The following is a 27,732-nucleotide window of genomic DNA, read 5'->3' on the forward strand; positions in this document are numbered from 1 at the left end:
CCAGAACAAAAAATGTGCTTTGACGGACACTAAATAACTTTCCCAGCCACAACAGGACAGCGTTAACGAGAGATTTAGCAGGATATAAATTTGAGGCCTAGTATTTAGGCGCTGGGTGACAGGTATGGGTTTAGTGACAGAATTAGACTTAGAAATACACAGTAGCGGGTGTGTGTGAAGTTATTCTGAATGACCCAATGTGCACCTTGAATATTATATACCCTTTTAGGGATAGATTTCAAATAGCTCTGATATAGCAGAAACCACTAAATTATGAAATTGCTAAATTGGGAATTGTATTTCAACCCAGAACAAAAAATGTGCTTTGACGGACACTAAATAACTTTCCCAGCCACAACAGGACAGCGTTAACGAGAGATTTAGCAGGATATAAATTTGAGGCCTAGTATTTAGGCGCTGGGTGACAGGTATGGGTTTAGTGACAGAATTAGACTTGGAAATACACAGTAGCGGGTGTGTGTGAAGTTATTCTGAATGACCCAATGTGCACCTTGAATATTATATACCCTTTTAGGGATAGATTTCAAATAGCTCTGATATAGCAGAAACCACTAAATTATGAAATTGCTAAATTGGGAATTGTATTTCAACCCAGAACAAGAAATGTGCTTGAACGGACACTAAATAACTCGCCCAGCTACAGCACTAAGGACAGATTTAGCTGGATATAAATTTGAGGCCTAGTATTTAGGCGCTGGGTGACAGGTATGGGTTTAGTGACAGAATTAGACTTAGAAATACACAGTAGCGGGTGTGTGTGAAGTTATTCTGAATGACCCAATGTGCACCTTGAATATTATATACCCTTTTAGGGATAGATTTCAAATAGCTCTGATATAGCAGAAACCACTAAATTATGAAATTGCTAAATTGGGAATTGTATTTCAACCCAGAACAAAAAATGTGCTTTGACGGACACTAAATAACTTTCCCAGCCACAACAGGACAGCGTTAACGAGAGATTTAGCAGGATATAAATTTGAGGCCTAGTATTTAGGCGCTGGGTGACAGGTATGGGTTTAGTGACAGAATTAGACTTGGAAATACACAGTAGCGGGTGTGTGTGAAGTTATTCTGAATGACCCAATGTGCACCTTGAATATTATATACCCTTTTAGGGATAGATTTCAAATAGCTCTGATATAGCAGAAACCACTAAATTATGAAATTGCTAAATTGGGAATTGTATTTCAACCCAGAACAAAAAATGTGCTTTGACGGACACTAAATAACTTTCCCAGCCACAACAGGACAGCGTTAACGAGAGATTTAGCAGGATATAAATTTGAGGCCTAGTATTTAGGCGCTGGGTGACAGGTATGGGTTTAGTGACAGAATTAGACTTAGAAATACACAGTAGCGGGTGTGTGTGAAGTTATTCTGAATGACCCAATGTGCACCTTGAATATTATATACCCTTTTAGGGATAGATTTCAAATAGCTCTGATATAGCAGAAACCACTAAATTATGAAATTGCTAAATTGGGAATTGTATTTCAACCCAGAACAAAAAATGTGCTTTGACGGACACTAAATAACTTTCCCAGCCACAACAGGACAGCGTTAACGAGAGATTTAGCAGGATATAAATTTGAGGCCTAGTATTTAGGCGCTGGGTGACAGGTATGGGTTTAGTGACAGAATTAGACTTGGAAATACACAGTAGCGGGTGTGTGTGAAGTTATTCTGAATGACCCAATGTGCACCTTGAATATTATATACCCTTTTAGGGATAGATTTCAAATAGCTCTGATATAGCAGAAACCACTAAATTATGAAATTGCTAAATTGGGAATTGTATTTCAACCCAGAACAAAAAATGTGCTTTGACGGACACTAAATAACTTTCCCAGCCACAACAGGACAGCGTTAACGAGAGATTTAGCAGGATATAAATTTGAGGCCTAGTATTTAGGCGCTGGGTGACAGGTATGGGTTTAGTGACAGAATTAGACTTAGAAATACACAGTAGCGGGTGTGTGTGAAGTTATTCTGAATGACCCAATGTGCACCTTGAATATTATATACCCTTTTAGGGATAGATTTCAAATAGCTCTGATATAGCAGAAACCACTAAATTATGAAATTGCTAAATTGGGAATTGTATTTCAACCCAGAACAAAAAATGTGCTTTGACGGACACTAAATAACTTTCCCAGCCACAACAGGACAGCGTTAACGAGAGATTTAGCAGGATATAAATTTGAGGCCTAGTATTTAGGCGCTGGGTGACAGGTATGGGTTTAGTGACAGAATTAGACTTGGAAATACACAGTAGCGGGTGTGTGTGAAGTTATTCTGAATGACCCAATGTGCACCTTGAATATTATATACCCTTTTAGGGATAGATTTCAAATAGCTCTGATATAGCAGAAACCACTAAATTATGAAATTGCTAAATTGGGAATTGTATTTCAACCCAGAACAAGAAATGTGCTTGAACGGACACTAAATAACTCGCCCAGCTACAGCACTAAGGACAGATTTAGCAGGATATAAATTTGAGGCCTAGTATTTAGGCGCTGGGTGACAGGTATGGGTTTAGTGACAGAATTAGACTTGGAAATACACAGTAGCGGGTGTGTGTGAAGTTATTCTGAATGACCCAATGTGCACCTTGAATATTATATACCCTTTTAGGGATAGATTTCAAATAGCTCTGATATAGCAGAAACCACTAAATTATGAAATTGCTAAATTGGGAATTGTATTTCAACCCAGAACAAGAAATGTGCTTGAACGGACACTAAATAACTCGCCCAGCTACAGCACTAAGGACAGATTTAGCTGGATATAAATTTGAGGCCTAGTATTTAGGCGCTGGGTGACAGGTATGGGTTTAGTGACAGAATTAGACTTGGAAATGCACAGTAGCGGGTGTGTGTGAAGTTATTCTGAATGTACCCTATGTGCACCTTGAATATTATATACCCTTTTAGGGATAGATTTCAAATAGCTCTGATATAGCAGAAACCACTAAATTATGAAATTGCTAAATTGGGAATTGTATTTCAACCCAGAACAAGAAATGTGCTTGAACGGACACTAAATAACTCGCCCAGCTACAGCACTAAGGACAGATTTAGCTGGATATAAATTTGAGGCCTAGTATTTAGGCGCTGGGTGACAGGTATGGGTTTAGTGACAGAATTAGACTTGGAAATACACAGTAGCGGGTGTGTGTGAAGTTATTCTGAATGACCCAATGTGCACCTTGAATATTATATACCCTTTTAGGGATAGATTTCAAATAGCTCTGATATAGCAGAAACCACTAAATTATGAAATTGCTAAATTGGGAATTGTATTTCAACCCAGAACAAAAAATGTGCTTTGACGGACACTAAATAACTTTCCCAGCCACAACAGGACAGCGTTAACGAGAGATTTAGCAGGATATAAATTTGAGGCCTAGTATTTAGGCGCTGGGTGACAGGTATGGGTTTAGTGACAGAATTAGACTTGGAAATACACAGTAGCGGGTGTGTGTGAAGTTATTCTGAATGACCCAATGTGCACCTTGAATATTATATACCCTTTTAGGGATAGATTTCAAATAGCTCTGATATAGCAGAAACCACTAAATTATGAAATTGCTAAATTGGGAATTGTATTTCAACCCAGAACAAGAAATGTGCTTGAACGGACACTAAATAACTTCCCAGCCACACAGGACAGCGTAACGAGAGATTTAGCTAGGATATAAATTTGAGGCCTAGTATTTAGGCGCTGGGTGACAGGTATGGGTTTAGTGACAGAATTAGACTTGGAAATACACAGTAGCGGGTGTGTGTGAAGTTATTCTGAATGACCCAATGTGCACCTTGAATATTATATACCCTTTTAGGGATAGATTTCAAATAGCTCTGATATAGCAGAAACCACTAAATTATGAAATTGCTAAATTGGGAATTGTATTTCAACCCAGAACAAGAAATGTGCTTGAACGGACACTAAATAACTCGCCCAGCTACAGCACTAAGGACAGATTTAGCTGGATATAAATTTGAGGCCTAGTATTTAGGCGCTGGGTGACAGGTATGGGTTTAGTGACAGAATTAGACTTGGAAATACACAGTAGCGGGTGTGTGTGAAGTTATTCTGAATGACCCAATGTGCACCTTGAATATTATATACCCTTTTAGGGATAGATTTCAAATAGCTCTGATATAGCAGAAACCACTAAATTATGAAATTGCTAAATTGGGAATTGTATTTCAACCCAGAACAAGAAATGTGCTTGACGGACACTAAATAACTTCCAGCCACAACAGGACAGCGTAACGAGAGATTTAGCAGGATATAAATTTGAGGCCTAGTATTTAGGCGCTGGGTGACAGGTATGGGTTTAGTGACAGAATTAGACTTGGAAATACACAGTAGCGGGTGTGTGTGAAGTTATTCTGAATGACCCAATGTGCACCTTGAATATTATATACCCTTTTAGGGATAGATTTCAAATAGCTCTGATATAGCAGAAACCACTAAATTATGAAATTGCTAAATTGGGAATTGTATTTCAACCCAGAACAAGAAATGTGCTTGAACGGACACTAAATAACTTCCCAGCCTAACAGGACAGCGTAACGACAGATTTAGCAGGATATAAATTTGAGGCCTAGTATTTAGGCGCTGGGTGACAGGTATGGGTTTAGTGACAGAATTAGACTTGGAAATACACAGTAGCGGGTGTGTGTGAAGTTATTCTGAATGACCCAATGTGCACCTTGAATATTATATACCCTTTTAGGGATAGATTTCAAATAGCTCTGATATAGCAGAAACCACTAAATTATGAAATTGCTAAATTGGGAATTGTATTTCAACCCAGAACAAAAATGTGCTTTGACGGACACTAAATAACTTCCCAGCCACAACAGGACAGCGTAACGAGAGATTTAGCAGGATATAAATTTGAGGCCTAGTATTTAGGCGCTGGGTGACAGGTATGGGTTTAGTGACAGAATTAGACTTGGAAATACACAGTAGCGGGTGTGTGTGAAGTTATTCTGAATGACCCAATGTGCACCTTGAATATTATATACCCTTTTAGGGATAGATTTCAAATAGCTCTGATATAGCAGAAACCACTAAATTATGAAATTGCTAAATTGGGAATTGTATTTCAACCCAGAACAAAAAATGTGCTTTGACGGACACTAAATAACTTTCCCAGCCACAACAGGACAGCGTTAACGAGAGATTTAGCAGGATATAAATTTGAGGCCTAGTATTTAGGCGCTGGGTGACAGGTATGGGTTTAGTGACAGAATTAGACTTGGAAATACACAGTAGCGGGTGTGTGTGAAGTTATTCTGAATGACCCAATGTGCACCTTGAATATTATATACCCTTTTAGGGATAGATTTCAAATAGCTCTGATATAGCAGAAACCACTAAATTATGAAATTGCTAAATTGGGAATTGTATTTCAACCCAGAACAAAAAATGTGCTTTGACGGACACTAAATAACTTTCCCAGCCACAACAGGACAGCGTTAACGAGAGATTTAGCAGGATATAAATTTGAGGCCTAGTATTTAGGCGCTGGGTGACAGGTATGGATTTAGTGACAGAATTAGACTTGGAAATAGCACAGTAGCGGGTGTGTGTGAAGTTATTCTGAATGACCCAATGTGCACCTTGAATATTATATACCCTTTTAGGGATAGATTTCAAATAGCTCTGATATAGCAGAAACCACTAAATTATGAAATTGCTAAATTGGGAATTGTATTTCAACCCAGAACAAAAAATGTGCTTTGACGGACACTAAATAACTTTCCCAGCCACAACAGGACAGCGTAACGAGAGATTTAGCAGGATATAAATTTGAGGCCTAGTATTTAGGCGCTGGGTGACAGGTATGGGTTTAGTGACAGAATTAGACTTGGAAATACACAGTAGCGGGTGTGTGTGAAGTTATTCTGAATGACCCAATGTGCACCTTGAATATTATATACCCTTTTAGGGATAGATTTCAAATAGCTCTGATATAGCAGAAACCACTAAATTATGAAATTGCTAAATTGGGAATTGTATTTCAACCCAGAACAAAAATGTGCTTTGACGGACACTAAATAACTTCCCAGCCACAACAGGACAGCGTAACGAGAGATTTAGCAGGATATAAATTTGAGGCCTAGTATTTAGGCGCTGGGTGACAGGTATGGGTTTAGTGACAGAATTAGACTTGGAAATACACAGTAGCGGGTGTGTGTGAAGTTATTCTGAATGACCCAATGTGCACCTTGAATATTATATACCCTTTTAGGGATAGATTTCAAATAGCTCTGATATAGCAGAAACCACTAAATTATGAAATTGCTAAATTGGGAATTGTATTTCAACCCAGAACAAAAAATGTGCTTTGACGGACACTAAATAACTTTCCCAGCCACAACAGGACAGCGTTAACGAGAGATTTAGCAGGATATAAATTTGAGGCCTAGTATTTAGGCGCTGGGTGACAGGTATGGGTTTAGTGACAGAATTAGACTTGGAAATACACAGTAGCGGGTGTGTGTGAAGTTATTCTGAATGACCCAATGTGCACCTTGAATATTATATACCCTTTTAGGGATAGATTTCAAATAGCTCTGATATAGCAGAAACCACTAAATTATGAAATTGCTAAATTGGGAATTGTATTTCAACCCAGAACAAAAAATGTGCTTTGACGGACACTAAATAACTTTCCCAGCCACAACAGGACAGCGTTAACGAGAGATTTAGCAGGATATAAATTTGAGGCCTAGTATTTAGGCGCTGGGTGACAGGTATGGGTTTAGTGACAGAATTAGACTTGGAAATACACAGTAGCGGGTGTGTGTGAAGTTATTCTGAATGACCCAATGTGCACCTTGAATATTATATACCCTTTTAGGGATAGATTTCAAATAGCTCTGATATAGCAGAAACCACTAAATTATGAAATTGCTAAATTGGGAATTGTATTTCAACCCAGAACAAAAAATGTGCTTTGACGGACACTAAATAACTTTCCCAGCCACAACAGGACAGCGTAACGAGAGATTTAGCAGGATATAAATTTGAGGCCTAGTATTTAGGCGCTGGGTGACAGGTATGGGTTTAGTGACAGAATTAGACTTGGAAATACACAGTAGCGGGTGTGTGTGAAGTTATTCTGAATGACCCAATGTGCACCTTGAATATTATATACCCTTTTAGGGATAGATTTCAAATAGCTCTGATATAGCAGAAACCACTAAATTATGAAATTGCTAAATTGGGAATTGTATTTCAACCCAGAACAAAAAATGTGCTTGACGGACACTAAATAACTTCGCCCAGCTACAGCACTAAGGACAGATTTAGCTGGATATAAATTTGAGGCCTAGTATTTAGGCGCTGGGTGACAGGTATGGGTTTAGTGACAGAATTAGACTTAGAAATACACAGTAGCGGGTGTGTGTGAAGTTATTCTGAATGACCCAATGTGCACCTTGAATATTATATACCCTTTTAGGGATAGATTTCAAATAGCTCTGATATAGCAGAAACCACTAAATTATGAAATTGCTAAATTGGGAATTGTATTTCAACCCAGAACAAAAAATGTGCTTTGACGGACACTAAATAACTTTCCCAGCCACAACAGGACAGCGTTAACGAGAGATTTAGCAGGATATAAATTTGAGGCCTAGTATTTAGGCGCTGGGTGACAGGTATGGGTTTAGTGACAGAATTAGACTTAGGAAATACACAGTAGCGGGTGTGTGTGAAGTTATTCTGAATGACCCAATGTGCACCTTGAATATTATATACCCTTTTAGGGATAGATTTCAAATAGCTCTGATATAGCAGAAACCACTAAATTATGAAATTGCTAAATTGGGAATTGTATTTCAACCCAGAACAAAAAATGTGCTTTGACGGACACTAAATAACTTTCCCAGCCACAACAGGACAGCGTTAACGAGAGATTTAGCAGGATATAAATTTGAGGCCTAGTATTTAGGCGCTGGGTGACAGGTATGGGTTTAGTGACAGAATTAGACTTAGGAAATACACAGTAGCGGGTGTGTGTGAAGTTATTCTGAATGACCCAATGTGCACCTTGAATATTATATACCCTTTTAGGGATAGATTTCAAATAGCTCTGATATAGCAGAAACCACTAAATTATGAAATTGCTAAATTGGGAATTGTATTTCAACCCAGAACAAAAAATGTGCTTTGACGGACACTAAATAACTTTCCCAGCCACAACAGGACAGCGTTAACGAGAGATTTAGCAGGATATAAATTTGAGGCCTAGTATTTAGGCGCTGGGTGACAGGTATGGGTTTAGTGACAGAATTAGACTTGGAAATACACAGTAGCGGGTGTGTGTGAAGTTATTCTGAATGACCCAATGTGCACCTTGAATATTATATACCCTTTTAGGGATAGATTTCAAATAGCTCTGATATAGCAGAAACCACTAAATTATGAAATTGCTAAATTGGGAATTGTATTTCAACCCAGAACAAAAAATGTGCTTTGACGGACACTAAATAACTTTCCCAGCCACAACAGGACAGCGTTAACGAGAGATTTAGCAGGATATAAATTTGAGGCCTAGTATTTAGGCGCTGGGTGACAGGTATGGGTTTAGTGACAGAATTAGACTTGGAAATACACAGTAGCGGGTGTGTGTGAAGTTATTCTGAATGACCCAATGTGCACCTTGAATATTATATACCCTTTTAGGGATAGATTTCAAATAGCTCTGATATAGCAGAAACCACTAAATTATGAAATTGCTAAATTGGGAATTGTATTTCAACCCAGAACAAGAAATGTGCTTGAACGGACACTAAATAACTCGCCCAGCTACAGCACTAAGGACAGATTTAGCTGGATATAAATTTGAGGCCTAGTATTTAGGCGCTGGGTGACAGGTATGGGTTTAGTGACAGAATTAGACTTGGAAATACACAGTAGCGGGTGTGTGTGAAGTTATTCTGAATGACCCAATGTGCACCTTGAATATTATATACCCTTTTAGGGATAGATTTCAAATAGCTCTGATATAGCAGAAACCACTAAATTATGAAATTGCTAAATTGGGAATTGTATTTCAACCCAGAACAAGAAATGTGCTTTGAACGGACACTAAATAACTTCCCAGCCACACAGGACAGCGGTAACGAGAGATTTAGCAGGATATAAATTTGAGGCCTAGTATTTAGGCGCTGGGTGACAGGTATGGGTTTAGTGACAGAATTAGACTTGGAAATACACAGTAGCGGGTGTGTGTGAAGTTATTCTGAATGACCCAATGTGCACCTTGAATATTATATACCCTTTTAGGGATAGATTTCAAATAGCTCTGATATAGCAGAAACCACTAAATTATGAAATTGCTAAATTGGGAATTGTATTTCAACCCAGAACAAAAATGTGCTTTGACGGACACTAAATAACTTTCCCAGCCACAACAGGACAGCGTAACGAGAGATTTAGCAGGATATAAATTTGAGGCCTAGTATTTAGGCGCTGGGTGACAGGTATGGGTTTAGTGACAGAATTAGACTTGGAAATACACAGTAGCGGGTGTGTGTGAAGTTATTCTGAATGACCCAATGTGCACCTTGAATATTATATACCCTTTTAGGGATAGATTTCAAATAGCTCTGATATAGCAGAAACCACTAAATTATGAAATTGCTAAATTGGGAATTGTATTTCAACCCAGAACAAAAAATGTGCTTGACGGACACTAAATAACTTTCCCAGCCACAACAGGACAGCGTAACGAGAGATTTAGCAGGATATAAATTTGAGGCCTAGTATTTAGGCGCTGGGTGACAGGTATGGGTTTAGTGACAGAATTAGACTTGGAAATACACAGTAGCGGGTGTGTGTGAAGTTATTCTGAATGACCCAATGTGCACCTTGAATATTATATACCCTTTTAGGGATAGATTTCAAATAGCTCTGATATAGCAGAAACCACTAAATTATGAAATTGCTAAATTGGGAATTGTATTTCAACCCAGAACAAGAAATGTGCTTGAACGGACACTAAATAACTCGCCCAGCTACAGCACTAAGGACAGATTTAGCTGGATATAAATTTGAGGCCTAGTATTTAGGCGCTGGGTGACAGGTATGGGTTTAGTGACAGAATTAGACTTGGAAATACACAGTAGCGGGTGTGTGTGAAGTTATTCTGAATGACCCAATGTGCACCTTGAATATTATATACCCTTTTAGGGATAGATTTCAAATAGCTCTGATATAGCAGAAACCACTAAATTATGAAATTGCTAAATTGGGAATTGTATTTCAACCCAGAACAAGAAATGTGCTTGAACGGACACTAAATAACTTCGCCCAGCTACAGCACTAAGGACAGATTTAGCTGGATATAAATTTGAGGCCTAGTATTTAGGCGCTGGGTGACAGGTATGGGTTTAGTGACAGAATTAGACTTGGAAATACACAGTAGCGGGTGTGTGTGAAGTTATTCTGAATGACCCAATGTGCACCTTGAATATTATATACCCTTTTAGGGATAGATTTCAAATAGCTCTGATATAGCAGAAACCACTAAATTATGAAATTGCTAAATTGGGAATTGTATTTCAACCCAGAACAAGAAATGTGCTTGAACGGACACTAAATAACTCGCCCAGCTACAGCACTAAGGACAGATTTAGCTGGATATAAATTTGAGGCCTAGTATTTAGGCGCTGGGTGACAGGTATGGGTTTAGTGACAGAATTAGACTTGGAAATAGCACAGTAGCGGTGTGTGTGAAGTTATTCTGAATGACCCTATGTGCACCTTGAATATTATATACCCTTTTAGGGATAGATTTCAAATAGCTCTGATATAGCAGAAACCACTAAATTATGAAATTGCTAAATTGGGAATTGTATTTCAACCCAGAACAAGAAATGTGCTTTGAACGGACACTAAATAACTTCGCCAGCTACAGCAGCGTAAGGACAGATTTAGCTGGATATAAATTTGAGGCCTAGTATTTAGGCGCTGGGTGACAGGTATGGGTTTAGTGACAGAATTAGACTTGGAAATACACAGTAGCGGGTGTGTGTGAAGTTATTCTGAATGACCCAATGTGCACCTTGAATATTATATACCCTTTTAGGGATAGATTTCAAATAGCTCTGATATAGCAGAAACCACTAAATTATGAAATTGCTAAATTGGGAATTGTATTTCAACCCAGAACAAAAAATGTGCTTTGACGGACACTAAATAACTTTCCCAGCCACAACAGGACAGCGTTAACGAGAGATTTAGCAGGATATAAATTTGAGGCCTAGTATTTAGGCGCTGGGTGACAGGTATGGATTTAGTGACAGAATTAGACTTGGAAATGCACAGTAAGCGTGTGTGTGTGAAGTTATTCTGAATGACCCAATGTGCACCTTGAATATTATATACCCTTTTAGGGATAGATTTCAAATAGCTCTGATATAGCAGAAACCACTAAATTATGAAATTGCTAAATTGGGAATTGTATTTCAACCCAGAACAAAAAATGTGCTTTGACGGACACTAAATAACTTTCCCAGCCACAACAGGACAGCGTTAACGAGAGATTTAGCAGGATATAAATTTGAGGCCTAGTATTTAGGCGCTGGGTGACAGGTATGGATTTAGTGACAGAATTAGACTTGGAAATACACAGTAAGCGTGTGTGTGTGAAGTTATTCTGAATGACCCAATGTGCACCTTGAATATTATATACCCTTTTAGGGATAGATTTCAAATAGCTCTGATATAGCAGAAACCACTAAATTATGAAATTGCTAAATTGGGAATTGTATTTCAACCCAGAACAAAAAATGTGCTTTGACGGACACTAAATAACTTTCCCAGCCACAACAGGACAGCGTTAACGAGAGATTTAGCAGGATATAAATTTGAGGCCTAGTATTTAGGCGCTGGGTGACAGGTATGGGTTTAGTGACAGAATTAGACTTGGAAATACACAGTAGCGGGTGTGTGTGAAGTTATTCTGAATGACCCAATGTGCACCTTGAATATTATATACCCTTTTAGGGATAGATTTCAAATAGCTCTGATATAGCAGAAACCACTAAATTATGAAATTGCTAAATTGGGAATTGTATTTCAACCCAGAACAAGAAATGTGCTTGAACGGACACTAAATAACTTCGCCCAGCTACAGGACAGCGTAAGGACAGATTTAGCTGGATATAAATTTGAGGCCTAGTATTTAGGCGCTGGGTGACAGGTATGGGTTTAGTGACAGAATTAGACTTAGGAAATACACAGTAGCGGGTGTGTGTGAAGTTATTCTGAATGACCCAATGTGCACCTTGAATATTATATACCCTTTTAGGGATAGATTTCAAATAGCTCTGATATAGCAGAAACCACTAAATTATGAAATTGGCTAAATTGGGAATTGTATTTCAACCCAGAACAAAAAATGTGCTTTGACGGACACTAAATAACTTTCCCAGCCACAACAGGACAGCGTTAACGAGAGATTTAGCAGGATATAAATTTGAGGCCTAGTATTTAGGCGCTGGGTGACAGGTATGGGTTTAGTGACAGAATTAGACTTGGAAATACACAGTAGCGGGTGTGTGTGAAGTTATTCTGAATGACCCAATGTGCACCTTGAATATTATATACCCTTTTAGGGATAGATTTCAAATAGCTCTGATATAGCAGAAACCACTAAATTATGAAATTGCTAAATTGGGAATTGTATTTCAACCCAGAACAAAAATGTGCTTTGACGGACACTAAATAACTTTCCCAGCCACAACAGGACAGCGTTAACGAGAGATTTAGCAGGATATAAATTTGAGGCCTAGTATTTAGGCGCTGGGTGACAGGTATGGGTTTAGTGACAGAATTAGACTTAGAAATACACAGTAGCGGGTGTGTGTGAAGTTATTCTGAATGACCCAATGTGCACCTTGAATATTATATACCCTTTTAGGGATAGATTTCAAATAGCTCTGATATAGCAGAAACCACTAAATTATGAAATTGCTAAATTGGGAATTGTATTTCAACCCAGAACAAAAAATGTGCTTTGACGGACACTAAATAACTTTCCCAGCCTCAACAGGACAGCGTTAACGAGAGATTTAGCAGGATATAAATTTGAGGCCTAGTATTTAGGCGCTGGGTGACAGGTATGGGTTTAGTGACAGAATTAGACTTGGAAATACACAGTAGCGGGTGTGTGTGAAGTTATTCTGAATGACCCAATGTGCACCTTGAATATTATATACCCTTTTAGGGATAGATTTCAAATAGCTCTGATATAGCAGAAACCACTAAATTATGAAATTGCTAAATTGGGAATTGTATTTCAACCCAGAACAAGAAATGTGCTTGAACGGACACTAAATAACTCGCCCAGCTACAGCACTAAGGACAGATTTAGCTGGATATAAATTTGAGGCCTAGTATTTAGGCGCTGGGTGACAGGTATGGGTTTAGTGACAGAATTAGACTTAGAAATACACAGTAGCGGGTGTGTGTGAAGTTATTCTGAATGACCCAATGTGCACCTTGAATATTATATACCCTTTTAGGGATAGATTTCAAATAGCTCTGATATAGCAGAAACCACTAAATTATGAAATTGCTAAATTGGGAATTGTATTTCAACCCAGAACAAAAAATGTGCTTTGACGGACACTAAATAACTTTCCCAGCCACAACAGGACAGCGTTAACGAGAGATTTAGCAGGATATAAATTTGAGGCCTAGTATTTAGGCGCTGGGTGACAGGTATGGGTTTAGTGACAGAATTAGACTTGGAAATACACAGTAGCGGGTGTGTGTGAAGTTATTCTGAATGACCCAATGTGCACCTTGAATATTATATACCCTTTTAGGGATAGATTTCAAATAGCTCTGATATAGCAGAAACCACTAAATTATGAAATTGCTAAATTGGGAATTGTATTTCAACCCAGAACAAAAAATGTGCTTTGACGGACACTAAATAACTTTCCCAGCCACAACAGGACAGCGTTAACGAGAGATTTAGCAGGATATAAATTTGAGGCCTAGTATTTAGGCGCTGGGTGACAGGTATGGGTTTAGTGACAGAATTAGACTTAGAAATACACAGTAGCGGGTGTGTGTGAAGTTATTCTGAATGACCCAATGTGCACCTTGAATATTATATACCCTTTTAGGGATAGATTTCAAATAGCTCTGATATAGCAGAAACCACTAAATTATGAAATTGCTAAATTGGGAATTGTATTTCAACCCAGAACAAAAAATGTGCTTTGACGGACACTAAATAACTTTCCCAGCCACAACAGGACAGCGTTAACGAGAGATTTAGCAGGATATAAATTTGAGGCCTAGTATTTAGGCGCTGGGTGACAGGTATGGGTTTAGTGACAGAATTAGACTTAGAAATACACAGTAGCGGGTGTGTGTGAAGTTATTCTGAATGACCCAATGTGCACCTTGAATATTATATACCCTTTTAGGGATAGATTTCAAATAGCTCTGATATAGCAGAAACCACTAAATTATGAAATTGCTAAATTGGGAATTGTATTTCAACCCAGAACAAAAAATGTGCTTTGACGGACACTAAATAACTTTCCCAGCCACAACAGGACAGTGTTAACGAGAGATTTAGCAGGATATAAATTTGAGGCCTAGTATTTAGGCGCTGGGTGACAGGTATGGGTTTAGTGACAGAATTAGACTTGGAAATACACAGTAGCGGGTGTGTGTGAAGTTATTCTGAATGACCCAATGTGCACCTTGAATATTATATACCCTTTTAGGGATAGATTTCAAATAGCTCTGATATAGCAGAAACCACTAAATTATGAAATTGCTAAATTGGGAATTGTATTTCAACCCAGAACAAGAAATGTGCTTGAACGGACACTAAATAACTCGCCCAGCTACAGCACTAAGGACAGATTTAGCTGGATATAAATTTGAGGCCTAGTATTTAGGCGCTGGGTGACAGGTATGGGTTTAGTGACAGAATTAGACTTGGAAATGCACAGTAGCGGGTGTGTGTGAAGTTATTCTGAATGTCCCTATGTGCACCTTCAATATGATCTACCCTTTTAGGGATAGATTTCAAATAGCTCTGATATAGCAGAAACCACTAAATTATGAAATTGCTAAATTGGGAATTGTATTTCAACCCAGAACAAGAAATGTGCTTGAACGGACACTAAATAACTCGCCCAGCTACAGCACTAAGGACAGATTTAGCTGGATATAAATTTGAGGCCTAGTATTTAGGCGCTGGGTGACAGGTATGGGTTTAGTGACAGAATTAGACTTGGAAATACACAGTAGCGGGTGTGTGTGAAGTTATTCTGAATGACCCAATGTGCACCTTGAATATTATATACCCTTTTAGGGATAGATTTCAAATAGCTCTGATATAGCAGAAACCACTAAATTATGAAATTGCTAAATTGGGAATTGTATTTCAACCCAGAACAAAAAATGTGCTTTGACGGACACTAAATAACTTTCCCAGCCACAACAGGACAGCGTTAACGAGAGATTTAGCAGGATATAAATTTGAGGCCTAGTATTTAGGCGCTGGGTGACAGGTATGGGTTTAGTGACAGAATTAGACTTGGAAATACACAGTAGCGGGTGTGTGTGAAGTTATTCTGAATGACCCAATGTGCACCTTGAATATTATATACCCTTTTAGGGATAGATTTCAAATAGCTCTGATATAGCAGAAACCACTAAATTATGAAATTGCTAAATTGGGAATTGTATTTCAACCCAGAACAAGAAATGTGCTTGAACGGACACTAAATAACTCGCCCAGCTACAGCACTAAGGACAGATTTAGCTGGATATAAATTTGAGGCCTAGTATTTAGGCGCTGGGTGACAGGTATGGGTTTAGTGACAGAATTAGACTTGGAAATACACAGTAGCGGGTGTGTGTGAAGTTATTCTGAATGACCCAATGTGCACCTTGAATATTATATACCCTTTTAGGGATAGATTTCAAATAGCTCTGATATAGCAGAAACCACTAAATTATGAAATTGCTAAATTGGGAATTGTATTTCAACCCAGAACAAGAAATGTGCTTGAACGGACACTAAATAACTCGCCCAGCTACAGCACTAAGGACAGATTTAGCTGGATATAAATTTGAGGCCTAGTATTTAGGCGCTGGGTGACAGGTATGGGTTTAGTGACAGAATTAGACTTGGAAATGCACAGTAGCGGGTGTGTGAAGTTATTCTGAATGTCCCTATGTGCACCTTCAATATGATCTACCCTTTTAGGGATAGATTTCAAATAGCTCTGATATAGCAGAAACCACTAAATTATGAAATTGCTAAATTGGGAATTGTATTTCAACCCAGAACAAGAAATGTGCTTGAACGGACACTAAATAACTCGCCCAGCTACAGCACTAAGGACAGATTTAGCTGGATATAAATTTGAGGCCTAGTATTTAGGCGCTGGGTGACAGGTATGGGTTTAGTGACAGAATTAGACTTGGAAATACACAGTAGCGGGTGTGTGTGAAGTTATTCTGAATGACCCAATGTGCACCTTGAATATTATATACCCTTTTAGGGATAGATTTCAAATAGCTCTGATATAGCAGAAACCACTAAATTATGAAATTGCTAAATTGGGAATTGTATTTCAACCCAGAACAAAAAATGTGCTTTGACGGGCACTAAATAACTTTCCCAGCCACAACAGGACAGCGTTAACGAGAGATTTAGCAGGATATAAATTTGAGGCCTAGTATTTAGGCGCTGGGTGACAGGTATGGGTTTAGTGACAGAATTAGACTTGGAAATACACAGTAGCGGGTGTGTGTGAAGTTATTCTGAATGACCCAATGTGCACCTTGAATATTATATACCCTTTTAGGGATAGATTTCAAATAGCTCTGATATAGCAGAAACCACTAAATTATGAAATTGCTAAATTGAGAATTGTATTTCAACCCAGAACAAGAAATGTGCTTGAACGGACACTAAATAACTCGCCCAGCTACAGCACTAAGGACAGATTTAGCTGGATATAAATTTGAGGCCTAGTATTTAGGCGCTGGGTGACAGGTATGGGTTTAGTGACAGAATTAGACTTGGAAATGCACAGTAGCGGGTGTGTGAAGTTATTCTGAATGTCCCTATGTGCACCTTCAATATGATCTACCCTTTTAGGGATAGATTTCAAATAGCTCTGATATAGCAGAAACCACTAAATTATGAAATTGCTAAATTGGGAATTGTATTTCAACCCAGAACAAGAAATGTGCTTGAACGGACACTAAATAACTCGCCCAGCTACAGCACTAAGGACAGATTTAGCTGGATATAAATTTGAGGCCTAGTATTTAGGCGCTGGGTGACAGGTATGGGTTTAGTGACAGAATTAGACTTGGAAATACACAGTAGCGGGTGTGTGTGAAGTTATTCTGAATGACCCAATGTGCACCTTGAATATTATATACCCTTTTAGGGATAGATTTCAAATAGCTCTGATATAGCAGAAACCACTAAATTATGAAATTGCTAAATTGGGAATTGTATTTCAACCCAGAACAAGAAATGTGCTTGAACGGACACTAAATAACTCGCCCAGCTACAGCACTAAGGACAGATTTAGCTGGATATAAATTTGAGGCCTAGTATTTAGGCGCTGGGTGACAGGTATGGGTTTAGTGACAGAATTAGACTTGGAAATGCACAGTAGCGGGTGTGTGAAGTTATTCTGAATGTCCCTATGTGCACCTTCAATATGATCTACCCTTTTAGGGATAGATTTCAAATAGCTCTGATATAGCAGAAACCACTAAATTATGAAATTGCTAAATTGGGAATTGTATTTCAACCCAGAACAAGAAATGTGCTTGAACGGACACTAAATAACTCGCCCAGCTACAGCACTAACGACAGATTTAGCTGGATATGAATTTGAGGCCTAGTATTTAGGCGCTGGGTGACAGGTATGGGTTTAGTGACAGAATTAGACTTGGAAATGCACAGTAGCGGGTGTGTGAAGTTATTCTGAATGACCCTATGTGCACCTTGAATATTATATACCCTTTTAGGGATAGATTTCAAATAGCTCTGATACAGCAGAAACCACTAAATTTTTAAATTGCTAATTTGGGAATTGTATTTCAACCCAGAACAAAAAATGTGCTTTGACGGACACTAAATAACTTTCCCAGCCACAACAGGACAGCGGTAACGAGAGATTTAGCGGGATATAAATTTGAGGCCTAGTATTTAGGCGCTGGGTGACCGGTATGGATTTAGTGACAGAATTAGACTGGGATATGGCCAAAAAATAACCACACTATTGCTGGTTAAATGCACTTGGTGATGGGCGCAGCTTGCCCCTGATGTAGTATATGGCCAAAAAATGAACAGACTATTGCTGGTTAAATGCACTTGGTGTCACAGCTTGACCAACCACACTACTGAGGGTTAAATGCACTTGGTGACGGGCGCAGCTTGCCCCTGATGTAGTATATGGCCAAAAAATGAACAGACTATTGCTGGTTAAATGCACTTGGTGACGGGCGCAGCTTGCCCCTGATTTAGTATATGGCCAAAAAATGAACAGACTATTGCTGGTTAAATGCACTTGGTGTGATAGCTTGACCAACCACACTACTGAGGGTTAAATGCACTTGGTGACGGGCGCAGCTTGCCCCTGATGTAGTATATGGCCAAAAAATAAACAGACTATTGCTGGTTAAATGCACTTGGTGTGACAGCTTCACCCTGATGTAGGCTTTAGCCAAAAAACAAACGCACCATTGAGGGTTAAATGCACTTGGTGACAGGCGCAGCTTGCCCCTGATGTAGTATATGGCCAAAAAATAAACAGACTATTGCTGGTTAAATGCACTTGGTGTGACAGCTTCACCCTGATGTAGGCTTTAGCCAAAAAACAACCACACCATTGAGGGTTAAATGCACTTGGTCGCAGCTTGTGCTGGCGCACCACAAGACACAAAATGGCCGCCGATCACCCCAGAAAAATGTGACTGACAAACGGTCTGGGCAGCCTAAAAACAGTGAGCAATTGAGGATCAGCAGCTCAATGATCCACAGCTGCAGATCGATCAGTTAATCAAGTCCTTTGGAGGAGTTAATCTGCCTAATCTCGCCCTACTGTCGCAGCCGCAACCTCTCCCTACGCTAATCAGAGCAGAGTGACGGGCGGCGCTATGTGACTCCAGCTTAAATAGAGGCTGGGTCACATGGTGCTCTGGCCAATCACAGCCATGCCAATAGTAGGCATGGCTGTGATGGCCTCTTGGGGCAAGTAGTATGACGCTTGTTGATTGGCTGCTTTGCAGCCTTTCAAAAAGCGCCAAGAAAGCGTCACAAAAGCGCGAAGAAAGCGACGAACACCGAACCCGAACCCGGACTTTTACGAAAATGTCCGGGTTCGGGTCCGTGTCACGGACACCCCAAAATTCGGTACGAACCCGAACTATACAGTTCGAGTTCGCTCATCCCTACATATAAACCATCTAATTTAAGTAATCCCTATAAAGGAGGGTATCACCCCCAGCCCACAGTTTTTTTTCAGGTGGACTAACGGTGATCCCCCTCCTTTTTTTTTCTAGGGGGATCTTTTCTTTCTGCCGGGTCTCTTGGGGTGCTAACCCCTATGTTTTCCGGGTTTTTGCCATTCTTTTTTAATAAACTTGTCCTGCGCTTTGCTGCAGTTGTTCCGGCGCCGTCCTCGGTCCAGTTCTCTCTCGGCCACTGGGCACGATGTCGGAGTGCTCTGACGTCATCTCTGGGTTTTCCTTGCAGCACAGTTTCGCGTTCGCTGATGATATTAGGATTCTTGCGGCATTCTTTTCCTTCTGTTCGAGGATTTGTAGTTATTACCTGTTTTATTGGGAAACTTTGATTTCGTTTAGTGGGTTTTTCCCTCTGGGGGCGGGGTTTTGTTTCTAGGTCCAACCCCTTCCCTATTTAAGGAAGCATTGTGCACCAGCTTGGTCTCTGGCTGCACATGCTTCTCAAGCTAGCTCCCAGAGTCCCTATAAGTCGGTGTTTCTACACCTATTGGTGCCTTATTTTTCTTCTGGTCCTCATTTTCAGCTTCCTCCGGTCTGCCTCTTACCTTTTCTCCTTAACATTTATATGTAATTTACAAATGTTTTACTGGTCTTTTTTTCCCGCAGTGATGTCTTCTCCGCGTGATTCGGATGGCAGAAAGGCGAGTTCCGAGAGGAAGCATTTATCCTGCTATGATTGTAGCGCTCTTTTGGAAGATAGCTGTCCCTACTCCAGATGTGACAGCTGCTGTCCGAGGGTCCAACCTTCGAGTGAACCTACGATGCAGGACATGTATTATTGGGTGAAGAGCTATGTAGATGGGTCCATCAAGGGAGTCGTAAACCTGCTTGATGAAAGGCTTCCTGCTCAGACCCCTATGGAGTCCTCTGCTCCTGTGGAGAGACCTTCTGTGGTCTCCTTAAATTCTTCCTCATCAGATGAGGAGGAGCTTACTTCATGTTTTTTTCCTCCAGAGAAGACACAAAAGCTACTTAAGTACATCAGGTCGGGGGACCATGATGTTGACCCCCGGGAGCCTTCCGATCCCGCTAGTCGAGCACTTTGTGTCTTTAAAGCGGATGAGACCCTCCTCTCTGTCATACGTACAGAATGGAAGAAACCTGAGAAAGGTTTGGTTCTAACCAAGAAATTTAGAACCATGTTCCCGATGGCTAAATGCTTGGTGGAATCGTCGGGCTCCATTCTCAAGGTGGACATGGCTATTACCAAATTGTCCAGATGCACTCTGGTTCCAGCAGACAATGGGTCTAGTCTGCAGGATCCCATTGACAGGAGAGTGGAGTGCACTCTGAGAAGAGGTTACACGGCATCCGCAGCCTCCGCTTCTACAGCCATTGCTGCTACCGAGGTCTCTACATTCCTCCGGAATCGCCTGAACCAGATTCAGTCAGATGCTTTAAAGATCATTAACCTGGTGACAGATTTCTTGTGTGATACTGCGCAGCTTCAGCTGAAATTGGTGGCAAAATCCATGGCCCTTGTGTCAGCGCCCCTTAGGCCTTTGTGTCTTCAGCCTTGGGTCGCTGACAACTCCTCTAAATATAACTTATGTGGCCTTCCCATTGAGCCCAACCGTTTGTTCGGCTCGGAGCTAGATAAAATTATGGAAGGCCTGTCAGATAAGAAGGGGAAGAGTCTTCCCCAACAGTCTTTTCAAGGGCGGGGCAGACAGAACCATGGAGGTAGGTCTGGCCAGCAGTCAAGAACTCGAAGGGACTGGGGAGCGCAGCAAAGAGGTACAAAGCGCTCTCGCGAAGGAGCCAAGGTTAAAAGATCCACCTCCTGACTACGAGCCTCATTGAAGCTCTTGGATGACTCCCGTTACTCCTGCCGTCCTGCCTGAAAACTTCCCCATTTCTTTGCCTCATCTTCCCGTCGGGGGCCGTCTCTCCAACTTCAAGGAGAATTGGATCCAAGATGTTTCGGATCCCTGGGTCCTGAACATCATCTCCGAGGGGTATTTAATCAATCTTATCTCTCTTCCTCCAGACAGGTTCATCAAGACCAAGCTCTTACTGGCTGCCAAGCAGTCGGTTCTGGAGGCTTACATTCAGGACTACATCCACAAGGGGGTTCTGGAGGAGGTTCCGGCAGGGAACGGGGCTTAGGGATCTACTCACCAGTTTTTCTGGTTCCCAAGATGTCAGGAGATCTCTGGATGATTATTGATCTGAGGTATTTCAATCGATATATAAGGAAGGTGAAGTTTCGTATAGGAAACCATCAGGTCAGTGGTTCACGTTCTCAATCCTGGAGAATTGATGGCAACCCTGGACCTCAAAGATGCATATCTGCACATCCCGATTCATCCTGCTTCCAGGACATATCTCAGAATCGCGGTCCAGGTTTCGGGTGTCATCAGACACCTTCAGTTTGTTGCCCTTCCTTCTGGCATTTCTTCTGCCGCTCACACTTTTACCAAAGTGGTGGTTTCTGTGGTGGCGGCTTTAAGACTTCAAGGACTGACCATCATTCCTTATCTGGACAATTAGCTTTTAAAAGCCTCCTCTCTAGCAGTCCTAACCCACCATCTTCATGTAGCAATCTCCTTTCTGTTCCACCTGGGTTGGATTATCAACTGGCAGAAGTCGAACGTGAGCCCGTCTTCAGTAAGATATCTAGGCTTCATAATCGACTCCATTGGGATGTCCAGTTGACTTCAGAAAGAAGATCCATAATACAGAACACGGCAGAGTTCCTATCCGTTCCTCGGCGAGTCCCAATTCGGACTCTCATGAACATGTTGGGGCTCATGTCAGCGTCTGCGGAAGCAGTCCCTTGGGCTCTATGGCACCTCTGTCCTCTACAGCCGGAGGTCCTCTCCAAATGAAATGGCAGCCCCGCCGGGCTAAACTCCCTGTGCTCCCTGTCTTGGCAAACTCTGTATTCCCTCAGATGGTGGTTCCATCTTTCAGATGGGAAGTCTATGACCCAGCCATCCTGGATCATATTGACAACAGATGCGTCCCAAGTGGGCTGGGGCGCTCACCTAGATGACTCTCTAGTTTACGGAACCTGGTCTCCTCAGGAGCAGCTTTTCTCATCCAATCTCCATGAGATTCTAGCTATCCAGCTAGTCCTCCTTCACTTCGCCCCTCAGATCCGGGGCAAAGCTGTGAGTCCAGTCACACAGTATGACTGCGGTACTTTACATCAACAAGCAGGGAGGCACAAGATCACTTCCTCTCTTATCAGAGATCGGGGTGATTTTGGATTGGGCAGAGTCGAACCTTTCCCACTTATCCTTGATCCACATTCGAGGCTCCCTCAATAAGATAGCGGATTGGCTGAGCCGCGGTCTTACAACAGTGGAGTAGTCTTTACATCCAGAGATATTCAAGCAGATAGTCCTCAAGTGGGGGATGCCAGAGGTGGATCTTATGGCAACATTTTCAACGCCAAGGTAGAGAGGTTTTACTCCCTTTACAGGGAGAACAACCCCCTGGCGATAGATGCTCTGTCAATATCCTGCAGGTCCAGGCTGGCTTACATCTTCCCTCCGTTTTCCATGATTCCGACAGTATTGATGAAAATCCATCAGGATCAGGCCTCGGTGATAGCCATCATACCATTTTGGCCGAAGAGATCCTGGTTTACCCAGCTCGCCCAAATGAGTTGAGGGCAATATTGGAGGCTCCCCCCTCAGCAGACCCTGGTGTCGTGGGACACTCACCTCTGCTCAGATCTGCACAGGTTCAACCTGACAGCCTCGAGGTTGATCAGTCCCTTCCCAGAATAGAAGGGCTTTCAGAGACGGTCCTGAGAACACTGTCTCATTCAAGAGCGGACTCTACCAAGAGAGCCTACTCACGGATTATGAGGATATTCTCATCCTGGTGTACCTAAAAGGAGGTGGCGTCTGCAGATCCGCCCCTCTCCGCTATCCTTCAGTTCCTGCAAGACGGCTTTGACAAGGGCCTTGCTCAATCTACTCTGAGGGTTCAAGTTTCAGCCATCTCAGCTTGCCTCAACAGGTCTTTTTCTCAGGACCCGCTCATCAAATGGTTCCTTAAAGGAGCTGAAAGATTAAAGCCTACAGCACTGAGACCCATTCCTCAATGGTATTTATCAGTAGTTCTCAAGGGGTTAGCATCTTCCCCCTTTAAGCCTTTGTAGGAGGTGGATTTCAAGTTTGTCACATGGAAACTTGTTTTTCTCCTTGCAGTGAGTTCGGCCAAGAGGGTCTCTGAGCTTCAAGCTCTCTCAGCACACGAGCCCTATACCATCTTTTTTCAAGATCGGGTCCTTCTAAGATTTCTCCTGTACTTTAGGCCTAAAGTTCATTTGTTCCAGAATATCAACCAGGTGATATCCCTCCCAGTTCTTTCTACATCTTCAACCTCCTCCGAGGAACCTGTTAAACATCCTCTGGACGTCTCGAGATGCCTCCGGATCTATGTGGATAGATCGAAGGAGTTCAGGAAAGATGAAAATCTTCTAATCCTGTTTGCCGGTAAGCTTAAAGGCCGTAAAGCATCTAAACCATCCATCATTCGATGGATTAAGGAGGCTATTAGGGAATCTTTTGTTTCCCAATCTCTAGACCCTCCACCCATTCTACTAGGGCCATAGCTATTTCTTTTGCCAAGAGGAGTCTTCTTCCTCCCGACATGATTTGTAAGTCTGCCTCCTGGAGCTCTGAATCAACATTCATCTCCCATTATAGATTGGATGCCAGATTAGCTGAATACTCGGCCTTTGGGCAGACTATACTTAATTCTGCCAAGCATGAGGGCCCTCCCTAGGGGTTCTTCTTGCTATCTCCCCATCTGTGCTGCTGTAGAAAGTAAGGGAATCGTTAATATCTAATGATAATTTGTTTTCCCTTAGTCCTAACAGCAGCACACAAATATCCCACCCTAGTAAGGCTAGTTTTCTTCTTGCTATAACACAGTGGGCTGGGGGTGATTCTCTCCTTTATAGGGGTTACTTAATTGTTTTATTACTTGGGCTCATTAAAAATTCTGCCGGTCCTACCAGTCCACGGGCGGTGGTTAACCCCATCTGTGCTGCTGTTAGGACTAAGGAAAAACAAATTATCGTTAGAAATTAATGATTCACATGTTAGTGTTTTGGTCAGTGATTTCCATCAGTGATTGTGAGCCAAAACCCAGGAGTGGAGCTTCAACAGACATACGGTATAAGGGAATGGTCTGCACCTGTTTTAGTGTGCAGAGCTGCACCTGGTTTTGGCTCAAAATCACTGATAGCATGTGTATAGGGATTTGTGGAGGGATGAGCTCTAGTTTTATGTGTGCAATTTTGGGATGCATATGGCTTTTTGATTGCTGCTTATTCCATTTTTTTTCAGGAATGTGAAGGGAGAAAACAACAACTCTTTCAGTTTTTTTTTTTTACTTTTATGGGATTCACTGTGCAGTAAATGACATTATCTTTTACACCATGAAATACATGTAAATTAATATTTGTGTCACTATATTTTAAGAACCATAAGATTTTTTTTCCTTGAGGCAGCTGTAAATTGTACTGGTACCATTATTGGCAACATAAGAAGTTTTGATCCCATTTTCTGGAAGGTGATGTGACCAAGACATATGAATTTCAATATTGTATTTTAATAGTTTTTTTTATGTTGTTCATTGTGCAGGATATGTAATGTAATCATGTTGTAGCTTAAGTTGTTAAGGACACGGCTATACTAGTTGTGTAGAATATTTAATTGACTAGGAAAAGGCATTTTGTAACTTAAAATTTTTTCTTTTTCTTTTTCGATAATCAATTTTTTTTAGAGCCATAAGGCTCCATTCAGACGTCCGTAGAATGGGTCCGCAATTATCCAGAATGGGTGCGGACCCATTCATTCTCTACGGGGCCGGAAGAGATGCGGAGAGCACACTATGTGCTCTCCACATCCCCATTTCTGGAGCGCGCCCCCGATCTTCCGGTCTGCAGCTCCGCAAGAAAATAGAACATGTCCTATTCTTGTCCGCATTTCTATGGGGGTGCCGGCTGGGTGTATTGCGGATCCGCAATGCACTATGGACGTCTGAATGGAGCATTAGGGGACTTGAATATTCAATCTCCTAATTGATGGTATAAAATACTGCAATAAAGGGGGTTAGTCAGCACATACCAAACCGCAGGAGCACATTGCTATGGCAGGGAACAACATTAAAAGACAAAACATGCAATGCAGCAACTCACTGCAATATAGAGTACAAAATTGCATAATAATTACAAGTGCTACACTATAAGTGAGATATACTTGGCAAATCGTTTTGTACACAATTATTTGAGCCGTCTGCCGCACGTCAAGGCGATCTCTGTTAGACGGGTTCCTAACACTAAATTCTACCTGTTAAGTGCCATGACGGCTACCATACACGATTTGCCAAGTATCTCTCACTTATAGTGTAGCACTTGTAATTATTATGCAATTTTGTACTCTATATGGCAGTGAGTTGTCGCATTGCATGTTTTGTCTTTTAATATTGTTCCCTGCCATAGCGATGTGCTGACTGACCCCCTTTTTTTTGTCTTTCTTTGCAGTTTGTACTGGAGGTTTGGCTGCCTCCTCAGTCATGCACTCCTGACCACCTTGTCTGCCCTATAGGCTGATTTTAATTAGTGTGAGTATATAGTCAGGCCTGCTCCCCCCTCACTCACTGAAGCCATTTGGCACCAGGAGTGAGATAGTTTGTGGACTCTCACTGCAGTCTTTGGTTGCCATTTGGCGCCGGGGGTGTTGTGGAGTGGGCCTGTATGCATGTTGGTACCTGAACTTATTGGATACAGTTGAGGCCATTTTGGCACCCAAAATGACAGTTATTGAAGCAGACCCAGCATGCATGTGGAACCTACACTCCCTGAAGTGTATGGTAGCCATCATGGCACTTAACAGGTAGAATTTAGTGTTAGGATCCCGTCTAACAGAGATCGCCTTGACGTGCAGCAGATGGGCTCAAATAATTTTGTACAAAACGATTTGCCAAGTATCTCTGACTTATAGTGTAGCACTTGTAATTATTATGCAATTTTGTACTCTATATTGCAGTCAGTTGTCGCATTGCATGTTTTGTCTCAAAATACTGCAATAGTTCTGTAACTATATTGAGCAAAACCTGTAAGACTATATAAATTTGGTACTGCTATTATTTTATCAACCTGCAGAATAAAGTTATCGTGTAATACACTGACAGCCTATAAGACTCTGTCTCTGGACATAAATACCATTTGTAGATGGCAGACATTTCCCAAGGATCATTTTCTACTGGGAAATACAGGGCACAGTATAATACACTAGAATCTATATAATAATACAATTAGGTGGTCATTTATTATATAGAAATACGTCTATGTTAGGCGCAAAGGTCCTTAGCACCGCAATCTGCATATTTTTCCCGCTCATGCCAGGTCTAAAAAAGGATGGTGTGGGCAGGGAAAGGCATACAGTTATGGCCATCCAGTTATTGGATACCATCGCCATACATTCACCGGATAACATCTCTGTACAGTGACCGGATAACACCGCCATACCGTGACCGGATAAAAGGGTATTAGAGGGCACAGTACAGGGAATGACTAGAGGCACTGCACAGGGTGTGGTAAGAGGGCACAATGCAGGGTGTAAGGGGGCACAGTACAGGGTGGGGGGCACAGTCACTTGACCCTGTGACATTAGATGGTCCTTATGGTGAATGCGGTTCATAAGCCACCATAATGAGAGGCAGAGGAGTGAGACAAGGGTGTGATTATGTGGCTAGAGATAAAAAAAATGTAACTGTTAGCCAGTACAGGCCCCAAAAATTAGCCAATAGGCATTCACCTGACAACAAAGAACTTTGGATTCTGTGGCTGGAGGTACATTAGGCGGTCACAGGATAAATATGTAATTGTCGGTCAGTACAGGCCCCAACAATTAGCCATTCACCTGACATAAAAGGCCTTTTATGCCGCTGTATATACATAAGGCAAGAACCATTCTTTGTTCTGTGTGGTGGCGGATATCTGTTGGCTGGCATGAGGAAATTCAATTACACGTGGTCATCACAGGTGTTGAATTCTTCCGAGATCCATGCCTAATTTATTTTAAAAAATGTAAGTTCGTGAGCTAGGCGAGTGCGCTTATCGGTTGTGATCCCCCCTGCTGCGCTATATGTGCTTTTGGACAGGTCACT

Source organism: Bufo gargarizans, chromosome 3, assembly GCF_014858855.1.
Source record: "Bufo gargarizans isolate SCDJY-AF-19 chromosome 3, ASM1485885v1, whole genome shotgun sequence".
NCBI classification, from domain to species: domain Eukaryota; kingdom Metazoa; phylum Chordata; class Amphibia; order Anura; family Bufonidae; genus Bufo; species Bufo gargarizans.